Source organism: Staurois parvus, unplaced genomic scaffold, assembly GCF_062004578.1.
Source record: "Staurois parvus isolate SC_StPar_1 unplaced genomic scaffold, SC_StPar_1.0 ptg000177l, whole genome shotgun sequence".
NCBI lineage: Eukaryota > Metazoa > Chordata > Amphibia > Anura > Ranidae > Staurois > Staurois parvus.
This window is the reverse complement of record NW_028317973.1, coordinates 5,624,522-5,651,455: the sequence shown is the minus strand read 5'-3', so window position 1 is coordinate 5,651,455 and position 26,934 is coordinate 5,624,522.

The following is a 26,934-nucleotide window of genomic DNA, read 5'->3' as shown; positions in this document are numbered from 1 at the left end:
GCAGGTAGGATTGGCTCTGAGGAAGAGGGGATTGTCCTCCAAAATGCGTCAGGAGTCTGAGGGTCTTTTCAAGGTTTGGGAGTTGACCTGGTGACCTATTTTGATCTCTGTGATTGGTTACAGTGACCACATGGTGTAGATAGGGCCAATCACAGTGCACCTGTACCATGTGATAGCTGTGGTCAATCACAGTTATCACAATTGTACACAATGCAACATGAATGGATGCCATTCATAAAAATGGCGCTGCTAATAGTGACCATCACTGTTATAAGAAATCACTGTGTATAACAAAAAAAACAAAAACAAAACAACCTGATCACCTCCCCAAAGTAGTACAGTGTCACTATAGAAACAGTGTATTGCTCTAGTCACAGTATGTTTAAAAAATTATTTTAAAAAAGAAAAAATGTCACTGTCACCATCAGTATCCCTGATCACTGCCACAATAGTCATATGATGATTCTGTACTGCGCTCATGAAAATCAATGTGGAAAAAAGCTAATTTTATTTAAATGACAAATTCAAAATACTCACCATGCCTTTTACTAAATACCTTCGGGTGTCTGCTTTCCAAAAAGGGGTTATTTGGGAGGTATTTGTACTGTCCTGGTATTTAGAGCTTCAGGAAATGGGATAGGTCATTGGTACATCAGGATTGATCCATTTTTATACACAGTATCCTGTATGTACCATAGTTTTGTAGACTTTATAACTTTTATGCAGACTAAATATTATACACTTATTTAGATTATTTGTACCAAACAAATGTAGCAGAATACATTTTGGCCTAAATTTTATGAAGAAAGATTAGTGATTTGCAAAATTGTATAACAAGCAAATAAAATTATGGGGTTTTTTCAATATTTTCAGTATTTTTTGTTTTTATATAGCAAAAATTAAAAACAGCTGTGATTAAATACTATCAAAAGAATGTTCTATCTGTCTCAAAAAATTATAAAAATGTCATTTGGATACAGTGTTGCATGACTTTGTAATTAGCTTTCAAAGTACGGCAGCGCTGAAATATAAAAATCGTCCTGAGCTGGAAGGGGACGAAAGTGTCTGGTATTGAAGTGGTTGAAGTAGAATTCCAAGATAACCCTAACTAATCTTAAAAAGACTTCCTCCTCTCTCCTAACACTTATGCTTGCTAACCTCTGTAAGAAAGATTCATATACTTACCTACTTTAATGTTGTTCTAGCCCAGTCATGTGATCTCCCCTGTGTAAGCCAGTGACCCACTGCAGGAGAGAGGAGAGAGAGCACATGACAACGGCTGGTAAAGCCTGGGCATGATGTCACCCATAGACTTCAATGGCACATCCATTTTCTTTGCTCCCTTCTTTCCCTTCCCTGCAGCTGCCACTGGGTGAGAACAGGGAAGCCAATCAAGTGACATAAAAATAGGTAAGTATATACTGTACATCTCGATTGCATGGGTTATTGAGCATAGGTGTTGGGGGGAACATGTTTAAGATTAGTTAGTTTCATCCCAGAATGCTACTTTAAAGCCAAACTTTAGGCAAATAAAAAAAATACACTGTAATCCATGATATATCATTATGTATGTATTTTCTAAATGCATGGAGCAGTGCCAGGAGTCAAATGCTAATAAAAGAAGCATGCTGATTGAAGAGAAAGCAATAGTGAGATGAACCAATCTTTGTGCTTCTTCTCCTTTAATAGCCTAGTCACAGGTTGGGATGGATCCAGGATAACCTGGGCACAGAAGTGAATTGAATGATGATAGCCATTAGACTGAAGACATCCAATGGCAAAAAAAAGTATTGTAGGAAAATATCTCTGGGTTGAAGCTGTTTATTGCAACAATATAGTTTTTTTTAAATTGTATCTCTTAATTGTCAATTCATTTTTTTTTAACAGATAACATTTTATTAAACATAGTGCAATGTTACACATGTAGCACAGAGAAAAAGAAAATCAGACATTATTGGACAGTCACGTCACTTAAGTAGTAATACATCCAGAAGGTTATAACAGATCATCATATCCAAGAGAGCTTGTAAATCAAATATGAGAGGGAAACGGAGAAAAAAACGGTAGTGGGGAAAAAAAAGGAAGGATGGAGAATAGAAAGGGGGGGGGAACTGTCAGGGCTCCCAGGTATGACCAGAGGTGTGTGACTGATGCAGGGAAACGCAGACTTCAGATATGTGATAAACAATACAATTTATTAACACTAACCATACAAACATAAACGCAGTGCAATACTAAACATAATACAGTGCAAACAAACCAAACCAAACCACCCACAGATAACAGTACATACAAGCAAGCGTCGTCAGGCAGGCCGGGTCAATATCAATTGGGCAGGTAGGTACAGGGGGAGCAAGCAGAGAATGGTCGGGGTCACAGGCCAGGTTCAGCAGGTAGCAAGCAGTGTAGTACAAAGGGTCAGGCAGAGGGATGGTCAGGGTCACAAGCCAGAGATCAAAACAGGTAACAAGCAGCGTAGTGCAGAGGGACAGAAACAGGATGCAGGACAGATACAGGGCCCAGGACAAACACAACACCAAGGCAGAGTCTGTGGGTCTGGCCATCCCTTAAATACCCCAGCATCATCAGTTCCAGGTGTTAGCTGGCTGAAAGGTTGAGTCTCTGATTGCTGGGAGCACCCGCTGGCCAGCCCTGGTACTGCAGATCAAAAGGCAGGTGAGTCCCACCATTGCTGGCCAGTCCATTCCTAACAGGAACAGAGGGGGAGGGAGGGGAGGGAAAAGGGAGGACTGGGAGGAGGAAAGAAAGGAATGGGATGGAAGAGGGGGAATTGGGGGAGGGAATAAATACTGCAAGGAAAGGAAAAGGGATATGCAGGGGAGAGAGAAGGAAGCCAGAATATTTGAAAAAAGTAATAAATCAATGTATCAGCTAGTCAAAAGTAAGGTTTCTAGCATCAACCTAAGCTGGCCATATGTTCCTGAATTTTTTAGGGCAATTAGGACCTACAGTCATGGCCGAAATTGTTGGCACCCTTGATATTTTTCCTGAAAATCAAGTATTTCACACAAAAAAGGTATTGCATTAACACATGTTTTGCTATACACATGTTTATTCCCTTTGTATGTATTGGAACAAATATAAAACAGAGGCAGAAAAGCAAATATGACATAATGTCACACAAAACCCCAAAAATGGGCTGGACAAAAGTATTGGCACCCTTAACTTAATATTTGGTTGCACACCCTTTGGAAAACATAACTGAAATCAGTCGCTTCCTATAACCATCAATAAGCTTCTGACACCTCTCACCCGGAATTTTGGACCACTCTTCCTTTGCAAACAGCTCCAGGTCTCTCTTATTGGAAGGACACCTTTTCCCAACAGCAATTTTAAGATCTCTCCACAGGTGTTCAATGGGATTTAGATCTGGGCTCATTGCTGGCCACTTCAGAACTCTCCAGCGCTTCTTTGCCATCCATTTCTGAGTGCTTTTTGACGTATGTTTGGGGTCATTGTCCTGCTGGAAGACCCAGGATCTTGGACGCAAACCCAGCTTTCTGACACTGGGCCCTACAGTGCGACCCAAAATCCTTTGGTAATCCTCAGATTTCATGATGCCTTGCACACAGTCAAGGCACCCAGTGCCAGAGGCAGCAAAACAACCCCAAAACATCATTGAACCTCCACCATATTTTACCGTAGGTACTGTGTTTTGTTCTTTGTAGGCCTCATTCCGTTTTCGGTAAACAGTAGAATGATGTGCTTTACCGAAAAGCTCTATCTTGGTCTCATCTGTCCACAAGACGTTTTCCCAGAAGGCTTTTGGCTTACTCAAGTACATTTTGGCAAACTGTAGTCTTGCTTTTTTATGTCTCTGTGTCAGCAGTGGGGTCCTCCTGGGTCTCCTGCCATAGCGTTTCATTTCATTTAAATGTCGACGGATAGTTCGCGCTGACACTGATGCTCCCTGAGCCTGCAGGACAGCTTGAATGTCTTTGGAACATGTTTGGGGCTGCTTATCCACCATCCGGACTATTCTGCGTTGCAATCTTTCATCAATTTTCCTCATCCGTCCACGACCAGGGAGATTAGCTACAGTGCCATGGGTTGCAAACTTCTTGATAATGTTGCGCACTGTGGACAAAGGCAAATCTAGTTCTCTGGAGATGGACTTGTAACCTTGAGATTGTTGATATTTTGCCACAATTTTGGTTCTCAGGTCCTCAGACAGTTCTCGTCTCCTCTTTCTGTTGTCCATGCTTAGTGTGGCACAGACAGACACACAATGCAAAGGTTAAGTGAACGTCTCTCCTTTTTATCTGCTTTCAGGTGTGATTTCTATATTGCCCACACCTGTTACTTGCCCCAGGTGAGTTTACAGGAGCATCACATGCTTGTAACATTCTTATTTATCCGCAGTTGTGAAAGGGTGCCAATACTTTTGTCCAGCCCATTTTTGGAGGTTTGTGTGACATTATGTCGAATTTGCTTTCTTTCCTCCCTTTTTTTGTTTTGTCCCAATACACACAAAGGGAATAAACAAGTGTATAGCAAAACATGTGTTAATGCAATACGTTTCGTGAGAAATACATGATTTCCTGGAGAAATATCAAGGGTGCCAACAATTTCGGCCATGACTGTATATACATGAGCCGGTAGAAAGGAAGGACTGCATTTATCATAGACCTCCAAGCTGTCACTGTCGAAAGGTCTGCCAACTTCCACTTAGAGAGGATTGTCTTCCTAGCATAGTATGCAACATAAAATAGAAACCACTTCTGATGAGAAGTAGCATGGTGATTATTAGTTGTGCCCAACAACAGTTGTAAAGGATGTAGGGTAATAGGAATACACTGACCCTGTTTATGTCCGCAACCACCACCGTCCAGAAGTTCTGAATGTGAGTACAAGACCAGGATGTAGGAAATTACCCAACTCTGCCTGACATTTAGGACAATTAGCTGGACCAGTACGGTAAATGGCTAACAGTCTCTGAGGAGTGTAATACTCTGTGGAAGAACTTGAGTTGAACTAAGCAATCTCTGGCTGAAATCAGTTGGGGAAGATATTGCTGGAGTCCTTCCTCCCAGTCCTCACTAGTCAGTGCAGGCAGGTTATGATGCAACATATCATATAAGCTGGCGGATTTAGCACTATCTCCAGCTGTAAGTCTAAGATATATAGAATACAATGGTCTATATATATTTTGAGCAGTTAAGTCTCTTCACTGAATGAGAATCCAGAATGATTGGATTAGGGAACTGCGCCCATACTGCATGCTGGAGCTATAAGAACCTGAAGAACATCCAGGAGGGTAGGTGAAATTTACTTCTCAACTCATCAAAGGTGAGGAGATGGCCTTCAGGCATGATATTGCACAGGGTCCTGATGCCACATCTATCCCAGACCTATGGGTCTGGCACAGACTGCAAATGGGCATTTGGGTTTCCCCAAAGGGGAGTATAAAGAAAAATAGTACCCGATGCCCCCATAGCCATCATGACCTGCCTCCAAACCAGAACAGTGGCCTTCATGGGGGAGGTGATTTTAGGAGTGGACTGAGGCCCTCTCTACACTAGATTGCTAAGCTCTGAATAGGACCCCAATAAAGCTGCCTCCAAGTTAACTGCGGGGTTAGATTTAATTTGAGTGAGCCACCACCATACTGTTACCAGCACCACAGGCCAATAATACTTTTTAAAGCAGGGCAGAGCCAACCACCCAGCAGATAAGGGAAGTTGCAAGGTAGCCTTAGCTACTCTTGGAGTGGATCCCACCCATATAAAGGATGTAACAGTCTGTTCTATTTAAAAAAAAAAAAAAAAAAAAGCGTTTAGTCACCGGAATAGTCACCAGTATATGACTAAATATATACAGAAATCTGGGGAGATAAGTCATTTTGACTCTGCCATCCAGTGAGAGGCAGTGATTTCCAAACTGAACATTTTTGTATAAGCTGGTGTAGGACTGGATCAGGGTTATCATCCAAGTATGTGCCAAGTAAGTCCCTTTGAACCTTAAAGAGTGTCGTCTGCATAAAGGGACACTTTTTCCATCAGACGTTCAATCAGTATGCCTTGGACCTGAGGAGACACTCTCAGGAGCAATTCCATGGGCTCAATTGCCAGGGCAAAGAGGCCCCCCTTTCTCGTACTTCAGCGGAGCTGGAAAGAGTCAGATAAAAAAGTATTGGCCCAAACTCTGGCAGTAGGAGCAGAATAAAGGAATTGAACCCATGTGATAAAAGTTGAGCCAATCCCAAATATACGCATAACCAGCCATAAATATTCCCACTCCACCGAGTTGAAGGTTTTTTGGTGTCCAGAGTGGCCACCACTCCCGGGGGTACCAGATTTTTCAGTATGAGCAATCATAGTAAATAATCTTCTTACATTTATGTCACTCCCCTTACCAGGCATAAAGCCTGTTTGATCTCTATGAGCCAGGGAAAGGATTATTTTATTAAGTTAGGTGGCAAAACGTTTTGCATCCACATTCAAAAGAGATATGGGCCAGTAAGAAGAATCAGAGTGCTTGATCCTTACCAGGTTTGGGCACCACTACTATAATAGCTCTCAGCATAGACTCCGAGAGGGTGGCATTATCCAGAGCAGTCATTAAAGCCTTCCTGGAGTTTTGCCAGCAGGGAGGCTATAGGTTTTAAAGAACTTGGAGCGTAACCCATCGTCCCCCGGAGTTTTTCCCATCTGCATAGAACCTAGGGCCTTTTGAACCTCTTTAGGGGTAATAGGAACATTAAGGAGCTGTCACTAGGTAGTGGAGAGGACAGGAAACTCAATCTCATCCAGAAAAGAATGCAGCCTCTTGGAATCATGAGCAGAGATAAAGGAGTATAAGTTAACATAATAGTTTGCAAAGCGAGCATTAATGGAATCCGGAGTGGTCAGTAAATTGCCATGAGCATCTCTAATAGCAGCAATATGTGTAGAGGCAGATTATTCCTTAATAGCCATGACAATAATTCCCCAGTCCTCTCCTCCAACTCAAAAATCCTCTAAGATTGATGTAACAGCTGCTTTTTAACCATAGCAACCCAGAGAAGCATCACCTCTCACAGGGCCACCTGCAGGTCTCCATACACTCCCCTGTCACCACTATTTGAAAACCTAGTCTCCAAGTCCCTAGATCTGTTCTCAGCAGCAGCCAGAGTCACTTTAGATTGTCTGCGAACGATGCCAAGAGTGGTCTGGTAGTAGCCATGAACATAAGCCTTAAAGGCTTCCCAAACCACTGCTGGGCCTGCTGTGTTTGGATTGGTCAGCCAATAGTCTTGTATGACTACAGACAAAATAGGCTCAACTTGTTTGTCAGAGATCCAGTAATGGGATAGATGCCATACCAGATGTCCAGATGCCACAGACATATTCAATTGTAAAAGAAGTGGGGCATGGTCTGAAACTCCCCGCGGGTGAATCGACACCTCTGACACCTTAGCCAACATGTGGTTGCTAACATAAACAAGATCAATGCTGGACAAAGTCGCATATGTAGCTGAATGGCAGGTATAATTCTTAGCATGCGGGTATTTCCATCTCCATAACTTAGTAAAGGCAAATGTGGAGACCCATTTAGATAAAGGTGAATCCATGGCTGCATCAGGAGTAAATTTATCCATATGTGCACACAGAGTCAGATTGAAATCCCCTGCCAGGAAAATATCTGTAGTAGGGTATTTAGCAAGCAGTTCGCTCAATTTGGTAAGTATAGCAGGATTTGCTGTCGGCAGGATATAAAGTTCCACCAGGACCATTGGTATATTAGAAGCAACAACATGTAACAGTACAAATTTACCCTCAGGGTCCAGATGCAGATCCAAAAGTGTGAAAGGTACAGACTTACAAACCAACACAGGTTGTATTAGGAGACCCGGGGAGCCCGAATCTCGATGGTGAATAAGGCTGAGCGGATAATCACACTTTTGGCAAGCTATTAAGCCAATGCGAGGTCTCCTCAGGGGTAGCACAAAAGTGGACAGACTCACCATCTTGAACTCTCAAGCAGGCCGGGAATAGCATGCTGAGCTTCTCCCACCCTCCCCCCCCCCGTCGGTGAAGAGACTTCTTCACCACATTGAAGAACTTGCGGAGCTTCTAGGTCCAGGAAGATCATAAGTTTAAATGCCTCAAATTGGATGGCAGAATGCGGGACCTCACGAAGTATCACATTTTTGTCCCAAAAATTCAGCAAGCAGAAATTAAACATGTGAGACAGTGTCCCAGGAGGGCCTCTATTAGATGGCATCCTGTGAGCCCTTTACACAGCAAAAAAGGCAGAGAAATTGTCCTGTGGGAACAGGGAGCTTAGTAGGGGTTTAGTAGAAGCTGCTGGGTCATTACCTTATGTGCCCTCCGGCAGTCCCAAGACGCGGAGGTTATTATGGCGGTTGCGGTTTTCAGCATCTTCTGCCCTAGATTCAAGCGCCTTCACTTTAGTATGAAGGGTATGCAAGCGGGCTGAGTGATCTCTGAGAACATCTGTCACTCCGCTTCCGTGATGTGGCCCCGGATCTTGTCAAGGTCTTTCCACAAGAGGCCATCTGTCTGCAGGGAGTCAATCTTAGTGATCAGGGCAGTTGACTGGTTCAGTGAGAGCTGGATCAGAGTCTTCCATTTGTGTCGCCATATTGCCCACTACCACCACGTAGGCGCAATTAATTTTTCTCTTATATTTGGCTTCAGTTCTGATTTAGTTATAGAAAGCTTAAGGTATACTCCAGGTATGTAAAATATTTTCTTAAACAAGAGAAATATCTTTGATGCACTATGAGGAAAAAGGCCAGATGTATTATGTGATGGCTAGTAGATAAACCATACAAGCAAAGGCCTTAGAGTCCAAAGGTGGTTAAGGGATAATCCAAGAATGCTTGACTCAGCGGCAGACAATTAAAAAAGAGCTTTAAGAGACTGTGTGAACCATAAAAAGAAGAGAAGCCGCGGCATCTAATTTCAGCAATAAAAACAAAAATGTATTTCCATGATTACTGCTGCTGTACCTGGAGCTGACATCACTCCCACCCACCCTGTGGATCCACACAGACCAGCACAGCCAAGGATAGTGCATTGGAGACCTGCCTGCAGGGGGAGTGGACAGGAGTTGCACAGGGGTTGACAACAGTTTGACAAGCGCTCATTTGACCACTATTGTGAGTTGCCAATTTTGTGAAATTATTGGCTTTTGTTGCTGCACTTATATGGCACTGCTTCTACTCTTTTTACTAATATTTTATCAGACTTCAATTTCTGTCATGGGAGGGATTTGTAACTGTAAATGCAGTTTCAATTCTGCTTATTTGTAATACTCAACTAACTAAAGGCAAACTGTTGTGTTACACTGCAGCTGAAGCCTGCAACTGTACCCCTTGGTAAAACCTGATTGCTATTAAAGAGACTAAAATCCCTGTCTTAAGCAAGCCATAGAGAGTTAAAATCTCGGCTGATTCAGCAGGGACCAGCTGGGATTTGAACCATCTATGGGCAGGTTGATTGTACCCAAGTCAATCCATCGATCAGTTTGGGTACAACCAGCATGTTGGATTTTTCATGCGATTATTACCAGTGGCTCTAGCCACTATCAATAATCACTGTGTGTTCTCCTGGCAAGGATGGCTCCCCCTGCCAGGAGAACATAATAGCTTCATGGGATTCCCTATCATCACTGTTTTTTGAAGGGGGAACTGAGCGAAATAAAATTGCACCATCTATAGCTGGCTTTACTAAACAATCACAGCACAAAACAAGGAGTTCCAAAATATAGAGGAATTTCAATAAAAACAAATAAATAAATAAAAGTCAACAGCTGACTTTTAATAAAAAGACACCTACCAGCATAAGGATCCAAAGATGTCTTCACACAGACCGGTTCCCCGGGCCCCGGTGCCACCATGTTGACTGTGGAAGCTGACTGTGATTTCCTTTGGCTTCACAGCTGACTCTCAACTGTGCAAAAGCCATGCTTTCTTAATAGACCAATGGTCTCCTGGGACCTCTGATGTGTCCCAGGAAGTTGTGAGTGGGGGGGGGGGTATGACATTAATTTCAATTGCTTAGGTGACTGGATCAGAAATGGGAGCTGGCATTTGTCAAAACTAGGTGCCCACTTCCTAAAAAAAAAAAACACATCTAAATAAAGGAGGAAAATCCCCCCCCCAAAAAAATCATTAAATGCATGCAGAGGTGATTGTTAGGGGAACAATCAATGGAACTTCCTGTATTAATTGAGTTCAACTTTATGGGGTCTATAAAGCAGTAGAATCATTTTCTCAGTATTCAGCATAATAGCCTTGAAATTATGGCAGCTAATAGATGAATATTTCTGTGTATGGTTAGGAATTTTTTTGAAAGAACTGGGGGCGGACCTCAGATCATTATATTTCCTTGAGTAATGATATGAATAGTGAAACCTAACATTCTTTGTCTACAGAGTGCTTTTGTGCACTATTTATTGAAAGAGTACATCAATCAAATCACATATAAATATATTACACACATTTCATTTTGAATCCATATAGCATCTAGGATCTCCACTCGTTTCATATGAATATATTGATAAAAGGCAAATATGAAATGCACCCTGCATAAATGATGCCCTTGTATTTGCTAAAAGCTTGCTTGTTTACTGTCAGAGCCCAGGAGAAATAATGTAAAATCTCTATTCATACTAATTTGAGAAGGGCTTTTGCATTAAAACAAGCACTTCACTCTCTTTCATTTTGCATTGAGTCCCCAGCTTTTAAGGCAAAAAAAGATACATTTTTCTTCGGTTTACCTTAGGCAGAGGTAAAGATGTGTTGAACCAAGCTTGCCCTGATTTACCCAAAGCTGGTATCTGAGGACTTTTGGCAGTTTGCATAAAAACAGGGCATACATATAATTTTAGGGTCACATTAAGCTGGTTACCTTATGCAAGATTAAATGTATGTGTAATATGTCACCAAGCAGCAAAAAAAACCTCAACTAAAACAGAGCCTATATGCACAATTGTGCATCTCACACCTCACCACACAGTCTCACAAAAGTAAAATTCCAAACTTAAAGTGCAGATCTCCACCACACGAATTAGTCAATATAAACCACCTATGTATTGCATAAACAAGTGAAACTTATTCAACATACATGTAATAGATTGCATATAAGCTCCTGAAAAACTATATTTACTTAAGTAACCTCTCGGGAGGACGGGATTGAGAACAGGTGGATGAATTTGCTGTGGATGCCGACTACTTTCATATGTGCTTTGGAGATATAATTTTATTTGTATAATAAATAGCTTTATGTACAGTAAGCACTATATCTTCCTTTTGTTTATTTATGAGTATTGACTGATCATCTTGGGAGAGAGTGCATAAAGAGGAGGAAGAGCACTGACCAGAGGGAATGGATTCTTGGCATTGTCCTCCATTATGGTGGCCCCATTGCTGGTGAATGATGCTATCCTCAGCAGGCTGTATATGATCTCCTGTAATTTAAGTGGTCCATTAATGAGGATAAGTGTCCAGCTGTGTACACAAGGGTGAATGTGGAGGACCCAACAACATGGTGGTCTCTTGAAAAGAGGATATGATAGCCTCTGTTTTTTTATCTAAATTTTGATGAGAGTTCAAGCACTTTTTTTATAGTGGGAGGTTTCTCTTCAGTAAAGGCATGTTTGTTCTTTTTTTTACACTGGCTTTTTTTGCCCAGTTTTTTTTTATACAGCCTGCACTGTATACATTGGATTTGTTTTTAATAAGATTTTCAATGTCATTATTATTGGAAAAATAGTTTTTTCAGGCTCTAAGTATATGCAAGCTATCATATTCAGGAGTATTACTTTTATCCTTCCCAGTACCTCTCTGTTCTTTCCAACAGTCAATTAGTTGGGGATTGTTTCATGAAATATAAAACATTGCAAAAGCAAAGAGCATGTATTTTATTCTACATCACACATGTATAAGCAAAGGTCTACACAAACTGTCTGTGTCCAAGGATGCTCATCTGTCCCTAATTGCATGAAACACCTTGGTTGTCTGTTTACATGCTAACAGCCATGGTGCTTGTCCAGCTGCCATTCATTTATACAGGCTGAGCAGTCATGACTGATCCCTAATACCTGTGGAATTCACCAGAGATTTATGCTCATCTTTGCTGGTGTATGGCCCAAAGCAGCCATGTAAATGGGGCCTGAAAGCTATTTCTTTTCCAAGGCTTGTGTAGAGCTCTAAATTAACCAGTTTAAATGATAAAATAATGATGTAGCGCTCAGAACCAATGTGTAAATATTATGCATAAGCAAATATAACATACAAATTGTAATATAAACGTTTTTACTAATAACCTGATCTTTCTCAGATCAAATAAGTGATAACCTCAAGTGTAAGAGATCCTAGGTTAATTTCTTAATAGTGTCTTAATGCTTAATAGGATCCAAACGTGAGAAACACAAAGTGGAATAGTGAAAATAAATCTGTGATATATTATAATACATGCATTCACAATTAACCCAATCTTAAATTTAAGACCAACATCAAATAAAAAAACAGTGAAAACAAAACAAGTGATCCGGATGTCACTGATCAAACACAAACGGTGATTAAGTGATCCCAGCACTGGGGATAAATCATACAAACTGAAGTGAACAGTGCTTCAAACAATCACATCAACAAATAATATCAAAGGTATTGCAACAACCATGTGAATCAAAATGCATAAAAAAAGTCAAATCAAATTAAAAAGTCAGTGTATATAAACGCAGGTGATCCACAATCTTAACCGTGCAAAAGGTGCTGTGGATGTGTACTACAGCCACTGGTGGTATATCCAAAAATAGCTGAATTGCCTCCTCACCTCCTTTCCGTGACCCAATGGGCCAAACAACTTTTGGATCACCCCTGGATCCTCCAAATGCAATATCCTGTTTAATGGACTCCTTCCAGTAATAGTATATAAACCACATCAAGATCCCCTTTAGCTCTGAGTGATACGATCAACTCCAACAGGACCCATGATTAAAATATAGAAGAGAGAACTTCCATAGTGGTAATACTGTTTTTATTTAAAAAGTATTTAAAAAGAAGCCAATTTTCTACTCACATATCATTAGAATTATACAGGCATTTCATTCCTCAACCTCATACTATGGGTGTACTGCATGGGTTCACTAGGAGCACCAAGATGGGGTCCGCGCCGGATATTGCGTCACCGTGTCACCGGATATTACATCACCACGTCACTGTGGATCCAATTAAGGATTAAGACACTATTAAGATATTAATCTCTTGCACTTGAGGTTATCACTTATTTGATCTGAGATCAGGTTATTAGTAAAAACTTTTATATCACAATTTGTATGTTATATTTGCTTATGCATAATATTTATACATTGGTGCTGAGCGCTACATCATTATAATTTATTCATTGTCACTTTAGGTAATAGGTGTCGGAGTTAGCTGCCGCCATTTATTTATTTATTATTACTTATTAGAGTTGCTGTAAACTTCCTTAGCGCAGAAGGTTTACCTTAATTTTTACTTAAATTAACCAGTTTAAGACCATCCCATTGAGGCTTTACTGCTACAGGGCAGCCACTCTGCGCAGACTCACGTATATAAATGTGCTCTTCCACCTCAAACACACTTTTGTGCTCACCTCCAAGTTTGACCCATCATGACAGGTCAAACTGAACTTTTTCCCTTTTAACCCGGAAGGGTATGCTGGTACACAGATCTTCCCACTCTTTACCAGCACTTTTAAGCAGATCCAAATCGCTCCATATCCATGTAAAAAAATGCTCAATATAGTGTAGTTAGTATGTATGCTAAAATCAGCCTTTATTAAAACGATATGTATCAACTCACATTAAAATGTGTCCTGGGATACCACCGGGTTAAAAACTCACTATACTGTGCTCTCAGTAAAGTGTATGCTGTAATCCCTCTTTCAAAATGGCGGCACGTGGACTTCCGGTTTACAGCTTGACGTCAGAGGCGTACCTGATGATGTCAAGCCATAAACTTGAAGTCCATATGCCACCATTGGGAGATTATGAGTAGCATATATTGATTCTCATATGCACGGCAGATTGATTGTCACCATTTATATAAGCACATATAAGGTTACAAGCACCATTATATTTATTTCATTGTTCCGCTGCATTTTTTTCAACTTATTTTACTCAGAAAAACAATCAGCTCTCAGACCCATAGAACACAGCTCTATCAATGTAAACCATACAGAGCTGTGTTCAGTGACAGGCAATCTCATTGATTTTTCATTCCCTGTTAAGCAGAGAATGGAAAACTAGATCCACAGTAAAGGCAGCACACAGTACACACACACAAACACATGGTAGGCTCATATTTAAGCCCTTGATCACCCTAGATGTTAACCCCTTCCTGCCCAATGGCATCAGTATAGTGACAGTGTGTATTATTAACACTGATCACTGTAATAATGGCACTGGTGATTCCAGTGACAGTTAGATCCCCCAGCATCAGTTAGTGTCAGATTGACACTAACTGATGTCACTGATAGCTGGCATTACTAGTATAAAAATAAATATTCCACTATATATCCCATAGTTTGTTGACGCTGAAACTTTCACACAAACCTATCAATATACACGTATTGGGTTATTGTTTACCAAAGACATGTAGCAGAATATATTTTGCCCAATATTTATCCACTCCACCCTGATGCGTTTTGTCTACTGGTGTCTTCAGGGGACAGTAACCTTGTGTTTCTTTACAGCATCTTTTCCTTAACATATATATTAAACTGCCTGTTAACAAATTTTAGTTCTGGTACTTGTGTTGTAAAAAAAAGAGCATTTTTTTGTTTTTGAAGAATTGCCAGCATATACAGTATAAGATAAAGTGTATCTATATTCTCTCTTTATGTTTGTTTGGTGACCATTGTTACTGGGATAGATGGGATGGGAAATTCAAACTTTTTATTCAACTGTTAGTTGTCACCAGAAGAGGAGGTGGTGAGAAATCTTGCAATGGGAATACATGTTTTGGTGTCAGCTGTTAAAGAGGGGAATTTCCATCACTTTGGAAAGAATTCTATTAGTGTCCTGTTTTTTCAGAACAGAAAATAAGGTGAAATAAACACAGGACAAAGACAGAAAATAAAAAAACAAGTTTGTTCTGATTTGCAACAAAAGTTACTGGCTAACATTTCAGATCTCTTTACAAAAATATCAGAACTTGCTTTTACTAAGAAACTTTCCTCCACCCCTATCAAAAACCACTCATTCAAACTGTGCCTCAGTCATTAACAGAAATTCACATGTGAGTGTTTTTTTGTTTTTTTTTAAGTTCGAAAGTGCTTTTTGAACCATTGTATTTACACTTAGAACCAAACTAATATCACTCAAATCACAATACTTTGCCTGGATTTAACAATGTTACAAGCTGAAAGTTTGCTCTAGGTTTTCAACACTTTGTTATAATCCCAATAAATGCTCTTTACAAATGTGTGTTATATTTTCAGTTTGATACACAATGCAGACTGTTACAAGGCTATCTTCAGAACTGACAGGTCTGGGAAGTGAGATGAGACATTTTCATTCATAGATTAAAAAAGAATGTTAACAGCATGTTTTAAAGGCAGAAAGTAGGGTCCTTAAAATACCAAGCGGCTTAGTTGACCTACTTAAGAAAACCCTTGAGGAACAGTTGTCTTCTAAACACAATGATCCCCTTGAGTTCATCTCTACCCCATGGTAGTGTTGTATGTATTGGGAGGTCTGCCTCAGAAGTGCATAGTACAGGTATTAGCAAGGATTAAATTACAGGTTAAATGGAGGGTAATGGCACATTAACACAAGCATTCTAATAGCTCAGAGTGTCACTTAACTCTTTTAAAATAGTAAAACAACAGCAGGAATTTTCACCGTCTTGGTGGAGCCAAGCAGCATGTTAAGAGTGGATTATCACTGACGCTTTAACACTTGACAGGCTAACATGTCCTTCAGAGAACATATCCTGAAGGACAGTGTGATTTAAATATTTTACATTTGCTAAAAGCACTATATTTACATTAATGTGTTAATCGCACTTGGAAGTTTTCTCATTCTTTTAGATGACCAGAAACATCAGAGGATGGATTAGCAGGGGTTAAGATTGAAGTGCAGTTTATCACTGGTAAGCTTCAACACCCCCAGCAAGAAAAAAGATCTTGACATGAGTCTTAATGGTTTAAATGAAAACTGAAATAGCAGGGTATATCAAATTGTAAAGCAAGATTAATTTGCTAGTAGTGGCTGAGTAATGTTCTTCTGTGTCTTATTCACTATAAAAGATCACATTAAAAAAGACTGTGATGCAAGTCTTCTGACAAACGTAGCTTATTTGAAGCAAATCTGTGTCTAGTCCAAAAGTTCAGCCCTTGGAAAAATAGATACAAATAAAACTGGCTTTGTTTTCCTATTCAGCCACGAGTTTCCTCCATGCTCACAATCATGGTGGATGGTGGAATTCCTTCCCAGCAGGTAAAGTATTCTGACAGCAGCACCCACCACTGTCAGAATAAACACATTAGTGGATGAAGCTGAATGCCTTCAGCCGTTGATCAAGGATAGTTTTCCAACATGTCCCGTCAACAGAAGTTGATGAAATGATTGACTACTGTCAAGTGTGGACTGTGTGTGACACTTGACAGTAGTCAACCATTTCATCAACTTCTGTTGATGGGACACGTTGGAAAACTATCCTAAACTAACTATTGACTACTGCCAAGTGTGGACTGTCACACACTGATCAAAATCAGTGTATGGACAGATTTACATTGTCTGACTTACTGCCATTATTTCTACGCAGCTCCCCACTTTTTTTCTTGAGCTTTTTGAAGCTGAATATCCCAAAAAATTTTTTATAAACTTAAAATATCTTTTTGTAGATGTGCAGGGAATAGTTAAAAGCTATAGCAGGTTATTTTCCTTCATCTCCTGTCCTGAAGACAGAACCAATAGTGAGAGGAAATCTCTCTCATTAGCATTTTATGGTCTTCCCATTCTGGAAAGAATTTTAAAATTTTTGTTTTCCCTCAATTTTTGTCTCGGTGACAATGATCATCAGGAAAATGGTAAATCTCCCCAACATGGAAACAGGCAGAACCAGACATTGGTATTAGATGTATTTTCTCTATGCAAATCAAAACAAAGAAGTCTGGACTTTAGATACACTTTAATAGCCAGGATGCATAAACAGTAAAAATTGAAGGCTTCTTTTTTTTTTTTTTTTTTTTTTTTTAACAATTCTATTTGCTGCAGCAAGGGCTAAACTACCTTGGGCTAGCATCATGTTGGAGAGTTGGTGTGATGGCAAGTGCTGCAAACAGAACTTCTCAGGGAGCATTAACTGATGGAGCTTTAGCTATTTATCATGTTATCTATTGCTGTCTAGCATTAAAGACAAAAAAAGCTTGATGATGTCCTATTATGAAACTTTGACACTACATAGGATGTATAACAATAAAAAGATGTCATAACACACTATTTTGCACAAGCTCTATAATTGTCCTTTGTCCTATAGTTCATTTGAGAAAATAGGTAACTGCTACCTTTAAGCCTGGAACACATATTAATTTTTGTTTCATTCAACTCAGCGGGCTGAACAAAAATAAAACTGCAAGACCGCTGTACTAGCTATGCTATGATAGGCATGTTATGCAGCTATCTCTCCCGCTTTGCCATTGTGTCCTCACAGAGGGACTCCCCTCCTGCCAGAACACACTAATCAGCGCCCTTGGCTGTGAATGCTGATCGGTTTCTGGTTTTTCAGCATGTCCCTTGAACAAAAGCTGGTCCTTAGACCAGCTTCTGTCGGAAGGACAGCTGAACACACAATCCAAATGTCAGTCGATTCCTACTGAACTGGCCAATATTTGGACCGTATGTATCCAGCTGTAAACTCAACTTTCTTACTCTTCATTAAATTGAGTGAATCTGCCCAGGTAAAAAAGGAATGATACACTAGACACTGTCATGGGGCACATGTGCAATGTTAAAAAGAAGTGCAAAGGGGAGAAATGTTTCTCATGTAGCTTCAAGGGCAACCTTGAAAATGTACAAATCCTTAGAGCTGTAGTGTTCTGGAACATACTTACACTCTCAGTGACAGTGTACAATGCAGCACATATTTAGTTTTGGAATTTCTTTTTTTTCCTTTACAATGAGACTGGCTTTCATATACAGTAGCACCCCAATCTCATTTATTTCAGTTAAAAAAAATTTTTTTCCAGGTAGTGTTAGCAGCGATACATGTTTTTCCATCAAACAGCAGTATGCCTGTCTTGACCAGCAGTTGAAAATTGGCCAGTAGTTCACCGCAGCTGTCCTTGTTCTCACAGGTACAAAACTGTTTTTTTCTTGTCCAATTTCTACAAAGTTCTTATTAAAAATGTAGAGACTTCAGATAAAACAGCAGTGTAAAATTGGCCAGCAGCAGGGCCAGGGGTGGACTGACAACTCATGGGGCCCCCGGGCAATAGGGGATCATGGGGCCCCTGTATCCTTGCCCAAACTCAAAAAAGCCTATGAAAAAGGTACCAGGGGCATCTCATGGGGCCCCCTACTGACCCTGAGCCCTCAGGCAGTGCCCGAGTTTCCAAATGGTCAGTCCGCCCCTGAGCAGGGCATTTTTAATATGAGAGATTGGGCTGAAATGTAGTGGAGAAAAAGAGTACAGGCAGGTGTTTTACTACAAGACTTGAGAGACCACAGATCATACAGCAATGTAAAAGTGGCCAGCAGAACAATTTTTATGAGCAAGGCTAGGTCCAAATGTATTAGAGATAAAAAGCTCATTCTAGGGTTTTAATACACAGTGTTAAATTGGCCAGCAGCAGAAGAGTTTAATCAGAGAAACAAGATGTAACTAGTGTGTGACTAAAATTTGATCTATGGATATAGAGGGGTGCAGTGAATGTAGGTGGTATAAGGTAAGGGAGGCAGCTCAAGGAACAGATGGTCAGTAAAAAGGGAATGATTTTTTTTGAGCCCCCATATTATAAAACAGTCCCTGTCAACATATATAAAAATAAAGAAAAAACACAATTGAAATGAAAACTTCAGAATACCACCTCTGCAACAAAAATCCACTTTTTTTTAAAAAAACCTTTTTACTGTTATCTACATAAGGGATATGAGGAAATAGAACTGTTTGCAACTGGTCAGCTCAGTTACTCATTACTTCAGCTGCATTTTCTAAGTCTGTATGCTCATTATAACTTTAACAGTCATGCACTTACACTTCAATAGTACCTGTCACTATTGTATTTTACTTTGCATTTTCATTGTAATTCTCCATTACAAATCAGCCCCTGAACATGAGCCGTTTTCTTTATTCTTTCAATGCAGCACACTACAATGCATGAGCATTGAGGTGCTCAGACAAGGTGTATTACAGTTCCATTAAAAATGAATGGCACTGCAATTCACAGCACTGCAGATCAAGCATTGCCACAACATGTAGGTCTGAAGTTGGCTTCAATGTTTTTAGTTTAACCACTTAAATATCAACCTGTATTACTCCTTCACTACCAGGCCATTTTTGAAGTTTTCAGCATTGTGACAGTTTTACTAACAATTTGTCCGTCATGCAGCACTCTACTCAAATTCATTTTACATAATTTTTCAAGACAGAGGTTTCTTTTTGCAGTACCTAGAAACTACTGGGGGGTTTTTTGGCTATAAGAATGAAAAAAAGACAAAAGTAGCCACCCCAAGGTTCCCATTTTTTTGCCACAATGTTTTGAAAATGGAGAAACATGTCGGTACTGAAGGGGCTAAACAAGAAGCTTGAGATTGGTGCACTAGATACATCAATGTACAGCTTATGCACTGAGGAAGTGAATGGGTTATTGTACAGGTCACATACAGTGGTAGGATGGAGGGGATGGGGTTAATGTTCAGAGGTGCAAGATAAAGGAAGTGGGGTTAATATACAGGTGACTAAGAAACATATTGGATATGGTATTTGCAAGAGAGGAAGGGGGTTGGAAAGGGTTAAAGAAAAAGATTCCTGTGTCACTGCAACAGAATGAATAGGTCAAAGGCTGCAGTTGCTGATCCATTCATTCTGTGCTCATTCATAAGCATTCTCTCTCCTTCCCCTGTAGTGATGGGAAGTGGAGGCACCAGCACTGAAAATAGTACCATGTGTATGCCATGACCAGATGGGTTTTATGTCAGGTAAGGGCTCTGACATTAACATACAGAGACTGTTCACTCACATTTCTGTGGCCTATGATGGTGATGATCCTGGAGTGGTGCTATCCCTGGACACTGAAAAAGCCTTCAATTCAGTCGAGTTGGAATATCTATGGGAGACTTTGCGATGCTTCGGATTTGGCTCCAACTTCATCTCTTGGATCAGATGCCAATACAGTGTGCCACTTGCGAGAGTATGCACTAATAATAATCTTTCCCCCCTTTTGTACTCTGTAGGGGCACTCCGCAGGGTTGTCCACTTTTGCCGGGCCTGTCCAGGATATGCATAAATTGGGAGAAGTCAATCTTGTTTTCTCTTGCGCCAGGATCCTTGCCTAACATTTCCTTGGCCCCTATTAGATCGGTCTCTCAATTTAAATATTTGGGTGTGATGGTGCAGCGTGACATGTCAAAATACCTAACGGACGACCTTCATCCCCTCCTAAAACAGTTGCAGACTAGATGTACAAATTGTATAAGCACCAAAGGCCGGGTTCATCTTTTTAAAATTATTTCTACCCAAGTTCATCTATTTGTTTCAACATATGCTGGTACAAATCCCACAGTCCTTTTTTCATCGATTGGATGGTGTTGTCTCTGTGTTTATTTGGGCTGGAAAGATTCCTAGACTTTACCGCTCTACTCTGCACTTACCCATTAATCGTGGCGGCTTGGTACTTCCTAAACTGCTTCTATATTATTGGGCTGCTGTTTTAGTCATGGTGCACTGGTGGCTCTCCCAGCCTAGAAATAATGCTGCGATCCTGGAGGCGGCAATATTGGGTTCATATACAGAACTTTGTAACTTAGTTAATAGAGGTCCGAAATCCAACTCTGCCATGCTGACGACTCTGAGGGTGTGGAGACAGGCTAGAGTTCAATTTCATGTAAATAACTCCTACTCCCCTCATATGCCTATTTGGGGCAATCTGACCCTTTCCCATCTGCACATGATACTGGATCCTGTAGTGTGGGCTTGGTATGGCATTAGAATGCTGCATCATATTATGCCTGATGGCGCCCTGCTCTCCTTTGATGAACTCAAACGTAATCATGGCCTACCTAACCCGATGTTCTTCCAGTTTTTACAATTGCAACATGCAGTGGCTGCTCAATTTCCTTTCTGTTATCCTCTCTTCATTCCCTGTTACTGCCTCTATCTACCCCTAGAATGCAGTTGCTTTACGATATATTGCTCATGGACCACCCATCCCTCTCGGAGGATGACTGGAAGGATTGTCTTTTACAATGCCTCCCTACCATGATCTCAGCCAGGGTCCGATTCATACAACTAAAATGTATCCATAGAGTATATTACACCCCGCGACGATTGGCTGCGATATATCCTGATAGATCAGCAACGTGTCCTCGTTGTGATATGGCGGTGGGCATGTTTCACCATATGTTTTGGGAATGTACAAAGCTACATCCCTTTTTGGGCCAGAGTACTAGCTACTATTAATGCTGTCAGTAAATTGTCTATTCCCATGGACCGGCATGAATTGTGTTGTTGGGTCTCCTGGACCTTATGGAGGCATCTAACCAAATAAATCATTGGTGGATAATGGCCAACTGCATTGTAAAATATATGTTTTTGCTCAGGATGACTGGTTGAACTTATATGCTTTACAGCATTAGATGTTTATGTATATTGTATTTCTACTGAATACCACATGCTTGATTGTTCTTATGTACCTTGGTGTGTTTATACTTGTGTACGATTCAATAAATGTAATTGTTAAAAAAAAAAAAATTAGTACCATGTGATGACCAATCACAACAATCACATGGTACACAGTCTCTCAGGTCGGTTGGGTACAGTGTCTCTGTACAAAGCAATCAACAAAAGGTTCAGCCTCCTTACTGCTAATTATCCAGTGCTGTTCATAAATGGCATTGGGTGAAAAAAGGGCCACTGATCTGGTGGTGGGGGGGGGGGGTCTGGAAGTGAAAGGGTTAGAGTATTTCAGAATAAATAAATACAAATAAAATAACCCAAAGTAAAGTCCCTACTAACATAAAGAAATGAACAATATATCCCCAATATGAATAACAACCTAAAAATACCACCCCTTTAGGTAAGTCTATATTTTTAAAAAGAATTGCAGCAAGAAATATAAAAGTTTGCTATGGACAGGACAGCATCTAACTCCACTGACTTCAAATCAGCCACAAAATAAAATTAAATACAAAAGCCCCCAATAATAGGAACAAAAAAAGTCAGCAAAGGAGTTCACTGCACACAGGTCTAACAATAGGAATTAGAACAGTTTCCTAACTGACCCTAATCTCCCCCCATGCAGTTTTCCTGTTTCCCTACAACCGCTTCCCTGACACCTTGGGGTCGATTTACTAAAACTGGAGAGGGCAAAATATTGTGAAGCTCTGCATAGAAAGCAATTGACTTCAATTAAGTTTTAATAAAAAAAAAAAAAAAAAAAAAAAAACTAGAACAAACCGAAGTTAGATGCGAATAGGCTACCATGCACAGCTGCACCAGATTTTGCACTCTCCATTTATAGTAAATCAACCACTATGGTTGTTCTCCTCTCCCCCCCCCCCCCCCCCTTTATAGAGAGGAGCTCACTTAATCAAAATCCCCGTTTGGTCTTTTCCCACAGTCCAAAGGCCATACAGGGCATTATTTTTTTTTTTAATCTTCTGACAGACTCTGCATATAAATTTACCGGGACCACAAACCTTAAATCCACAGAATTCACCTTGAACCCATGGTGTAGTGGTTAACCCAAACCTTGTCCCTGTTTAGAAGCCATAGATGCTCATTTATAACACAGCTTATGGGAAGGAAATACCTGAATTCCAGAAACAATCAACCTCTTTAATACTGGGGGGACTTGCTAACAGAAAACCCAAAACAAATGAAATAATTTTTCTTCAATGTACTAGGTAGCAATTACATGATTTGACTTGAATTTACAGTCATTCAGACATATAAATCTGCTTTTGACATTCATCACTGTTTATTCAGCAATGTTATTTCACTTCACACCAAAAACAAGTAAAATTTAAGTCTTTAGAATGACTAAGGCCTGTATCCTTTTCCTAAATATTGAATTGATTCTAACACTTACCTGAAATCAAGGTACAAACATTGCAAGTTAATGCAGCTCATACTCGTTAATGCAAAATACATTTTTAAATGCTTTAATTTAAGCACTGGTATTAACTGAATCACATGTGTTGTTCTGTCTCAAAAGATGATAAATACAGTGACATAACTCCTAGACCCAGTCTGTATGGAAAGTAAATTAGAATCTTGGCAGTAGAGAGAAAGGCTGGGATTGCCTAACTGGGGATTGCATTAACACCAAAACAGGAGGAGAGACATAAGAACATGCCAAATACAATATATAAGACAAAATACGGGCTGCTATTGCAGCACTTCCCTGCCCCATCACAGTATGATAATGTAATACATTACCACAAAAACAAAAGTCCATAAACCTACTCTAAGCTATCCTCTGGACCTGAAAGACAAGAAAAGAGAAAACCACAAGCAAAACATATATACATAGTTCATAAGATGAAGTCTGTCATGAGCCTTTATTGTCTTGGGCTTGACATGTCCTGGAATGATCTCAGACAACATCAAGTCACTTTTCCAAAGATGGGAAACCTTGAGAAGAACAAGTATCTCTAGTTCTTGCCAAGTCTATCTATAGGAAAGCTCTGTTCTCAGCTTGCAAAGAAAGGAATGTTCTTGCATGATGACTGATGTAAATGACTCTGATAAGCATGGTATGGATTTTAAAGGGAACCCCAAGCAAGAATCAAGAAAAAAAAGTGTGCGGTCCCCATCCAAAAATCCACACTAGACCTTTATCTGTGCACTCAGCCTGGAGGGCCAGGAAAGTTGGGTGAGTGTTCATCCCCCCCTAACCATACGAGGTCATATGCCCTCAATGTGGGAAAGTATTTTGCCAGGGAGGATCCTCCTGACAAAGGACCTTGTCCCCATGTTGATAAAGACATGGGTCTCTTTCCCACCCTGCCCTGGTGGTTGTGGGGGCCTGCAGGTGGGGGCCTTATCAAAATCTGGAAGCACCCTTTAATAACAGAATCCCTACGTATTTACAAAGCATGTATAGTGTAAATAAATACACACACACACAGTCCTTTAATGAAAAAAGTGCTCCACAATGCACATACATGTCAGCAATCACATTATTCACCGATGCAGATCCATATCAATCATGGTACCCACCAAGCTGCCAAAAAGAAAAATCCTAATAACCGTAACATGACAATGACAGCTCACCAAATGACCGCTCCCTGAGCTACCATTGACAATATAAACAAAGGTTGGGGATAGTGGTGAACTCATTATCCAATTTGGGCCATGTGGCCATATTTAGGTAATTATGTTAACCCCTATCTCTCCCTCTTTGCTTGCATTTCTGGGGATTCCCAGTCATGTACAGTAAGTGAATGGACTGGGTGAAGTCTGTGATTGGTGAGGATGCAGCAGGTGCAGGCACCCACTGCTTCCTTAGCAACAATTGACAGCAGGAAGTTGTCATTTTCGACCACACTGAATATCCTGTTAATATGATTGGTGTTCATTGTTCGACCAAATTTAAAACAGCAAATGTTTGATTCAAACTTACTGTATGTTCATTCTGAACACTCGGCTCAATTCTTTTCCTGTGATTTCTACTGTACCAGCCAAAGTTTGTAATGCAAAGACACTACATTTTCTATCACATGACACGTTACAGTACTCCAAAATTACAAATAATTACTTTGATCATTTAAAACCTCATACATTCTGACAGTTTTCTTTGGCTGACCTCAAGAAACACTTATTTTACCACTTTGTGATGTTGCTTAATATACTTACATATGATAATTTGAATTGACTGTTCATTGCTGTACCTGCAATGATCTGATGGAGGAGGGGAAGAACGTCAGTGGATGTAGTCTTACACATGCCTATCACTATCATACTCCTGAGCATCTAACTGCAGCCTTGTAGTGTCTGTCAAAGTGTTCTGTTGATGCACAACACCTGAAGGCTTTGCGCATACCTTGGCAGCTTGCATCTCTGCCTGTGCACTGGCTTTGACACCTTTTATTATGATGGCTACTTCCCCGTTAGTGCACAAAGCATCTGCATCCATCTCTTCTGCTTCAGTATGAATGTACTACTTAATTATAACCACTGTGTGCAGTGTGACACTGTCTTAGTGATGATTTGTGTGAGTGGAACATTAGCATCTATAAGATGAGTACTTTACAGAGGTATACTGCAGTTTCATGCTTTTGGGATATCTTTATATCTATCAGTGAATTAGTGTTACTAACCCCAGGACCCTGCATTCACTATATCTGGTCTCCCACAGTACACAGAACATGGAAGTCCAATTATTTTAGAAAATATAAACTGCTAAATACCTTTCCTCATCAGCTGTTTGAGCAGTCTTGTGTCTTTTATCAGTGTTCAGCAGAGCACTGGTTAAAGCTTGTAGGAGGAGTTTTTTCTGCTCTAGGAGGATATAAAACCGCTGACCTCTGTTTGACTAGTGCTGATTGGCCATGTGCAGGGGTGTATTTACCACAAGGCAAACAAGGCATTTGCCTAGGGCAGCATTTTTCTGGGGGGCAGTGCCACCCCCCAAAAGAAGGGATGAAAGAAGGGACACACACAGCATAGGGACTAGGTGAGATCTGAGAGAGGCTGCCTGATGGTGTATACAGAGCCTGAATCTTGTTCCCGAGGATGTCCAGAGCTGTGAAGGTGAGTGTCTTATCTCTTCCTGGGGTGGGGGGTTGCCAGTATATGGGGAGCAGTGGTAGTGGAAGGCTCTCTGGGGTGGGGGACTAGGGTGTTGTTCAATGTCAGGCTCACTTTGTGGGGGAGGGAGGTGTTGGTCGGTCTCTCCGTGGGGGGGAAGAGCCAATGTTTGTGTTGCCTAGGGCAGCACGAAACCTAAATACACCACTGGCCCTGTGCTGATCACATGCACTCTCCCAAGAAAAAAAAAAAACCTCTCTAGCAATACACACTAAACTGAGCATGTGTAGGTGGCTACGGGTTCAGTCTGTTTTATCAGGTGATAAGCTGTGGACAATTGAACAAGAGGAGGGGCAGAGAAAACAGGATCAAACATCCTTTTTACAATGCAGAGCATTAACCTCTTAGGTTCCACAGTGAGTATAACGAGCATGCTTTACTGCATGTACGGACTGATTTTACTGTTGTGGGTTTAGTAACCCTTTAAGGTGCCATTATTTATTTTTTTTAAATTTTGATAGGAGAGAAAAATATTTTTCCATAAAGTCTCTTTACAACTTTCTTTTAATTGTTGCAAGTGCACTTTGTAGGTGTTCTTCATCATTACATTATGTTTCATCAGCAGCAGTTATGCATTGCATAGTCCTATTCCACAGTCATTTCTGCCTTGATTGGTTTATTTTCTTTGAACTTCAAGGAAGTCAAACTAGTTTAATCTTGAAGGTTTGTTTCTTACAGATCTACAGGTTTTTGCTGAGATATGTTGCTGTAACTGTGAGCTTTGCAGCTATATTTGTATGCAGACACAGGTTATGCAGAATGCAAGTGTTTGTGCATGGAAGAAATAAAATACAGTCTTTCACAGCACAGCAATTCCAGCAGCAGGAATGATTTTAGAAAATTAGAAAAGCACAAATAAGTTTAATACAGAGAAAAAACAATGCATGTACAGCTTTCTAATCTGTAGAAAGAACTTGATCTAATGAGAGAGATCATGGACATAA